Below are 8,361 nucleotides of genomic sequence, written 5' to 3'. Positions count from 1 at the left end.
ACCAGACAATACATATTGCGGTCGGTTATGTGCTGATCACATCAGATTTTTTCATTTTTTCATCCGCCAAAAATATTTAAAACTCTGAATATCTTTTAACACTATAATCCCTGTTTCCAATTTACGACATAGATTTTACAGACAGAAAATTATTTGTATCAGCAAAACAGAGAAAAAAATTTTCTAAGTTGTGTTTTACGGACTTTAATGTTTTTGGTTGTATAACTAATATTTAAGTAAATAAAGTTATAAAGTAATCGATATTTGATGAAAATTTCCTAATTCTAGGTCTTAAATTATATTGTATATGATAAAATAAGTAAAGAGTAAGGATAACATTTAATGGGGTTACGATTTTCTTTTATTTTAACGATCTCAATAACATTATCAGTTGCCAGGTAAAATAAATAAATTCTAATAATTAACTGATCAAGAATATAATAATTATCGTTATATATTCCTACAAGAAGAAATACGTGTAGATAAGTGTATAAATTAGGGCAGCTAAATTCAAGGAATTTAAATGTAATTACAAATTTTCTACAATAACTGATTTTGTATATTTATCGAAAATTGTGAAAATCGGTATATGACAATAAGACAGAGTAACGAAAAGGACTGTTAAACTTTTACATTTTATTTGAAAGTTTGCTAGAAAAAATTTTTTTCTGTTTTTTTTGTACCTAGCCTTTATACGAGTATTTAAATTTTGTTCACGTTTAGGAATTTTTCGATTTTTAGGATACTTTTCATTCCTATTTTATTATTCTAAGAATGTAAATGCTGCTAAAGTCTATATTTCATAGGTTTTAGATATATTTATTTAGATATATTGGAATTTGGTTTTTTTCAATAAATAGTAGATATTTTCATAATATATTTTTCTATAAAAGAGTAAACAAAGAATTCTGGTATACAAATCTGCTTACTTATATTATTACGTGTTTATATGCTGTTATAATAGGTTTGTGTATGTATATGTACTATGATATTCAAAATCTATTAATGACATCTGTCTTATTCTAGTAGGAAATAGAGGTGTTGAATTTTTCAATAAAAAAATATATGCAAAATTTTAGGTGTTAACTTAATTTTCCTGTTAAAATTATTTTTAGTTATACCACAACCTGTTCAATTAAGTATCCACGAAACGAAATCGTTAAAAAAATTGTTAAATTAAAATAAAAAATTTTGGGAAATAATGTAAAAATTTGATGTTATCAGCACGCAATCAGCAGAAAGTGTTTCACAAGGTTTAGGTTAACATACCCAGAAATATATAAATTTGATTCTTTTTGGGAGGTTGACTATATACATTCCGAATTGAATTCAGATATTTCTTTAAATTTCAACAAAATCTTCAAGAAAATCTGTTAAATATTTTCTTAAAAACGATTAAATTGGCATAAAAATTTCCAGTGTCCGAAGACTGACACTCCAAGAGTTGAACAATCCATAAATATATCCAAAATAAACTTAGATAAAAATTTGCTTCAAAATCGGTTCATCTAAACTTCAGATACACGCGTGCAATAGTGCCCACACAGGCTGACATATCGACAAACTAGCATTTTGCTAAAAGTAATTTATTTATTCTTCCCAAACATGGAGCATTCGACAACCGAAATTTGGTGCCATCACACAATTTCCCTTATTGTATGCAATCCGGTCAACAAAATTACAAAAATTATGTGTGAGCTTATGTAAACCAATAGTTTTTATTAAATATTGTGAAATAAAAATTAAATTTTATTAAACTATATTTAAAGGCGTGAATAATTTCATTAACCTAAGTTTTATTGGTTTACACAAAAAATTTTAAATTAAGCTTATATAATTATTTTAATATGCTTAGTATACACCTCCATAAAAATTCAAAGCGAAATAATTATAACAGCATAATTTTAGAAGTGCAACTACTTACAAATTCAAACATCAAATTTTTTTCAGGAACTTCCCAAAAATAAAAGCACTAAACTTCGACACAATAAGTTTTATTTATTTATTTATTTATTTCTCTGAAGAGCAAGGTCTGCTCGTATAGAGTGTACAATGTTTAATTACATAACATACCATCATTTTTGTATAAAATTACATAATAAATAAGCTAAATTTAAAATTAAGAACAAATTGCAAAAAAAAAAAAAAATTAAATAAAAAAATAAATTGCAGTATTACAAAATGTTTTAAAGTTTTTCTAAAGAGATATATGTTGTAAATACAGAAGAAAAATTCTATAAAAGTTGTAAATAGTTATCAAATAATAAGAAAAAGAATAAGAAACATTCAATTGATTAGAGAATTAACGGATTACAAAATTTAGATTTAGTTTTATTGACTGAGGACAAATTTTGATTTATCTATTTATTTGGAAGCATTTTCGGATATTAGTTGCATTATTAACCAAGATGAGTTATTAGTTGTACGATTTGAATGATTTATTTTTTATGAAATTTGAATGATTTATTTTTTACTGTTTTCATCCACGTAGGAATTTTATTGTATTGTGATACAGCAGCATTATATATTTTACTGGATCCACCCTTGTCTGTTCTGTAATTTGTAGCAGTTCTTGTTGCATAGCTATGGATCTGGGTTCCTTCCTTGTGTAAAGTGAGTGTTTGTTAAGATGTGTTTTTGTAAAATATTATGTATATATTCAATTTGTAGCAGTTTTAGTTGACGATTGACATGAATCAGATTAAGCTGTTCATATAGTTGGTCAGATGATGTTCTTAAGGGTAATTCACATAAATTTTTGATAGCTTTGTTTTGCAATACTTTAGTTAATTGAAAACGAAAATTTTTAATTTCAAAAAGAAAAAGCAAAAACCTTTTGCTACAAATGTAAATTTTTTCTTAAAAAATTAAAATATAAATTCTAACTCATAATTATTAAATTTTATTTTGAAGATTTTACACAAAATTATTTGGTGGTGAGCCAGTACAAATAGATAAGTTTGTTTCATTATTTTTTTATTTATACAATTAAAAGAGTTTTACCACAAATTTTTCCACAGCGATTATTTTCAAGGGTACATTAATTAGTGTAATAATTCGTCCTTAATTCATGTTTAATTCATGTTTTGAAAAATGTGTAAAATTTAGTTTAATAAGGTAATCATCATATAAGTATGTAGATAAATCATTTCAATTCATCAATCATAAATTTTTTACCTAATTATATCCAATACGGAAAGTAATTTAAAATTAACTGAACTTTAATTCCTTGCAATATTGCAAATTTTTAAAACTCACGTTATAGTGTATAATTATTTTTTTGTTGTAATAATTGTATTTTGCAATAAAAGTTATTTTTTTTTCTTTCTTAATTCAAATAAATTTGAAAGATATTTACAACGCCCAATCTGCAGAGAAATATAAATATAGATTTAATTGAAGGTATTATAGATATATCTTAAATAAAATTTTTAAATAACTTTTTCCTTCCAAGTTATTTAAAGTTAAGAAAATATCTGCCAGATCCAATCCTCGATCACTCAGCTACGTGTTTATTCTTCGCATTATGATCTGCGTCTCCTCTATTTTTCTCGCTGTTATTATCGCTGCAACATCATCTGCATATCCTACGAGTTAAATGCCCTCGAGTATTTCCATTTTTAACAGGCCGTCGTACACGATATTCCAAAGATCTAATCCCAACACTGATCCCTGCGCCGCTCCTGGCATTATTTCTTCCACACGGTGAGTTGCTCTATAGTATCTATAACACAGCACATCTAAATTCTTCACTAAGTGTGTTTGCGACAACGGACCTGCGTCGATATTATTGGCTTTAAGAAAAACCTCTAATTCGTGCTTTCTATTTAGAATGCCAATAGTAAGCCAATAAAATACAAATTGGCTAGTTCCACGTTCTCGTATTTTATTTGCTGACATTTTTTAAAAATGGCTTCGGGGTTTTTAAATGTTTTTGCATTTTAATATTGTCAATTTCTTTAGTTTTTATGCCTTTTTTTTGTCTTTTATTTATATAATCTTCAGCAATTTTGGAAGCTACTTGTGAGTATGTAACACGACTTTTTACCTTAATTGATGCAAAAGCATTAGTAGTTTTTCCTTTTCATTCCTTTTCAATGACTTGTTTTGTTAGCCACTAAACAAAACTACTTTTGTTATTCCTTAGCCACTAAACAGCCTTGTTAACTAGCAGGGTGTGTTTCGTTGCTTTTTGCACACCTGGTCTGAATATTATCTTTTTACCGACCGCATTGTGTATACAATAGGTAGGTTATGTGATGGCAACAAATTTTGCATATCGAGTCTTCGTTGGGAACGCACTTCTCCATGGCAGGGAAGTGTAAATAAACATTTTTTGTCACTCTATCGGTTTGTCGATTAGTCTGTCTGTTTGGCTTAACCGATTTTGATGAAATTTTATGTGTAAGTTTGTTTCGACTATGGCACAGATTTATTAACTTTTGGGATATTTCAGACTTCGGGAACTGCACTGTTTAGCGGGCCTGTTTTACATTTTTGACCATTTTGAAGAAAATATTCAACCGATTTACTTGAAATTTCGTATATAAGCTTCGAGCGACCGTCCGTGAAACCTCCTAACTTTTGGAAGAAATCAGGCGTCAGCAAGCGTACGTTTACTACAGGCCAAATATACATTTTTGCGTATATAAAGAAAAATAATCAGCCGATTTCATTGCAATTTAATATTTAAGTTCTTCGTATTAACATATAAATTTTTTGGAAAGATGAGTGCTCGGAAACTGACCTGAGGGTCGATTTTACATTTTTTACCATATCTACGAAACGGATTGATGGAATTTCTTGAAATTTGATATTTGAATTCTGGTTGTTACCGAAACTAACTTGCGAACATTTCAGTGAGCAAATTTACATTTTTCTAGGTATGTATGTTAACTAAAAGCTCACTAATGCCCTGAAAATTGGAAAGAAGTATTTAACAGGTATTTTTATAATATTCTGTAGCATTTTCACTTATCTAGGCAATACACATTGCGGTCGGTTATGTGCTGATCACATCAGATTTTTTACATTATGCTGTCATTAGATTACCAGCACATTTAACACATTTAGCACCTCTTTGGCAATATACGCTTTGTACATGTCCGAAATTCTGGCATTTCTTGCATTCCTAGATGGACCCATTACTTCTAAGATGCTAAACTTTTACTTTTAGGTGCTGAAGATATTCTTTTTTATATGTATAATTTATGTTTTCGATATAATCCAAGTACAACATGAAAAGGGGCAATTTTTTAATAGAATTCACGTCATTTTCTCTTATTTTCTTAATTTTATTTATGACATCTACGCGTTTGAATTCCCTTTGTATAAGTTTACACCTAATACCTTGGGACTCACACGATGGATGTATGTTTCGTAAATTTATTTTCTTAAGTATGCCATTTCAATTTAGCTCTATTAACAGCTTTAGTTAATTGTCTCCATATTCATTTCCATTTTAACATTTATTTTTAGTTGATTACATTATACATCATATTAATCACGTCAATACTTACCTCTTCGAGAATCCTTATTAAGTGCGTGCAGTTACAAATTATTAGCTCAACATTACCGGCGGATGTTTACGTTTTTTAAGCTGAGCATTTTTCCTTGGAGAAGTTTTTCCTTTTAATACTATTCATATCTAGAGCTGGTTCCATTTTTGGTGAACTCTTAGCTTTTTTATCATTTGAGTTTCTTTTGGTTTTAACATTTCCTCATTCTTTTCATATATGTTTCGTTTGTCTTTTTCGGTGCTATTTGAAACTCCATTCTGCTCTCCCAATAATCTAAATATCTAAAGCTTCTTTATCTAAGTATCTAAAACTTTGTTAACTAAAGATAAAGGTTAATTCTAAGAGCTATTTTGCTTTTTTAAAGTTCAAATACAATATGTCGCGCCACTACTTTTCTGCATTTTCAAAATGTAAAAATTGCTTATTGTTTCGCTACATTAAATAATTAAGGAACGGCATTTTCAGGTTAGTTTTGAGTAGCAGTAACTTATATAGGGGGGGAGATAAGCAACCATTTTTTTTCACCAAAAGAAGTTTCTAGTAAAGATAAATTTGTTTGTAAATCCGTTTGTAACGCTAAGAAATAATGGTCAGAGATATAAGATATATCAGAGTCGAATAATTCTGAATCGATTTAGCTTTTTCTGTCCGTTTATCCGCCTATCCGTTTGTCCGTTCGTCCGGTCGTCCCAACGATAACTCAAAAACTAATTGAGCTAAGTTCACCAAATTTACGATTTATTATAGTAAATTCAGAACCCTATTTAAATTGGATATTATCGGGGTACTGGTTCGGGTAGCTGCCACACAACTTCAAAATTTACTTGACTGTATCTTAGAAACTATAAAAGCTGTGACATTGAAATTTCACACAAGCGAATATATTAGTATTGCCAATGCATTTTATAAAAGTCGAATTGAAATTGGTTGGCTCTTATTGGAAGCTGCCATACAATTTTAATAGTAGTTTGGCCGTATTTTGGAAAACATTGAAAGCACAGTACTGAAATTTTTCATAAATAGATATGGTAATACGACAAATTAAAATCATAGTGTATCTCATAGTCAGCTATGGCATATTTATTTGCACATAGGATAACAAATTCGCACGGGTCAACTTCACACGGTCAACTCTACTTTTTCTTGTTTTTTTCAAAAAAAGCTTGTAAAAAGTTTAAACTGCTTAAATTAAAAGTGCTTTTTTCTAAAACTTTAATATAGTGTGAAATTACTTCTGTATTTATCGGTAAAAGATCTTACAATTTTTTCAAATTAAAAATTTTGTTTATATTCGTTTTTTTTTTTAAATTTTATATTCCAAACACGAAGTTTGTATCAATCGCCAGCTATGTTAAAAATCATTCTCTATCATTTAGTGACTTGATAAATCCCTGTGTTTTAATTTAGCAAATATCTGATTTTAAATTGATAAACTTTATTGGTTAAAAACTTTAAGTATAATTATTATATGCAAAAAGTATAATTATTATTATGCCAACAAGTTTAATTTTCAGTTTTTTACAATAGGATTACATTACTTTGTAGACCTTTAAAGAAATGAATCATGAAACATATTAAATATAATTCTAATACGTTTTACAAACTAGAATAAATAGAGAAAAAGTAGATGAATGCTATACGTTAAGAAGACAAAATTATGAGATCACCGTTTTTTCAACTAATTATTTTGCGCGACTTCTTTAAATATTAATTTATTTAAAGATAAAAATCAGTTACTGTTTTTAATACGATATACATACATATGCATCACATGTTATCATATAATTTTACGTAGATTTGAATAAATTTATATTCTATGGTGAAAGCGAAATATATTTTATTTTGATGAATTGTTTGTTATTCATGGTATATACTCATACGTAATATTTTAATGTACATACAATAATTCTGTGTATTAGCTAAAAAAGGACAAAAGGATACTATTGAAGAAAAATATTATAACATTATGATATCACGTAACAGAAGATATGTAAAATACATGTTATTACGTAAATGTAACAAAAAAAAAACTGAAATCTTGAATAGCAAATATTATAATTAAATATATGTAAATATGTATGTATTCTTGTGTATATTAGGTAGAAATCACAAAATTTTTTTTGCATAAATTTAGAATAATTTCGAGATAATGTTAATTTGAGAAGATTCAATTCGTGATGTCTTTATAGTTTGAAATACTTTTATATGATAATACTGTTTATTTAACTTTTTTTTAATAAAAAATATTTGGTTTTCTAATAGTCTTTTTCCTAAGATATTGAACAATTATTTAATAACTTTGAGTGATTTTTTCGTAATGGTGTGATTTTTCTCTTAGTTTTCTTATAAAAATTTATTTCGGTTTTACGGTAATTTTAGTGAACTTTCACATAAGAATCTGTTGTATAAAATCGAATATAAATTTTAAGTCTGAAAGAAAATTTGTTTAATTCTGAATTTATTTAATTCACAGTAAGTACTAGCATCTATTTAACCTTTTGAGTGCACACTTATTTTTTAGGGACGTTGAGTGCACATATGTAACACTTTTATCTCTTGTCCTTAAATTTGCTAAAAACAAGCTTCAATTTTTTATTTTTTATTATATCTGTGTAATAAAAACACTTACAGTTTCTTGTATTCTCAAATTTTTTGCATTCGCTCTTGAGAGTTGAAAGTAAACTAATTAGATAATTTACAAATGATCTCATTTTTAAAATATTGTTGGACAAAAGTAGAACATGTGTGCACTCAAAAGATTAATTTTTATTTTATTGCTCTTACTATATTGTAGAATTCAAGGCTTAATACAAAATATTAAAAACCATTTTATTTCAAGTTT

The sequence above is a fragment of the Condylostylus longicornis genome, unplaced genomic scaffold (assembly GCF_029603195.1).
Source record: "Condylostylus longicornis isolate FDR11 unplaced genomic scaffold, ASM2960319v2 ptg000016l, whole genome shotgun sequence".
NCBI lineage: Eukaryota > Metazoa > Arthropoda > Insecta > Diptera > Dolichopodidae > Condylostylus > Condylostylus longicornis.
Note: the sequence above shows the minus strand (reverse complement) of the source record.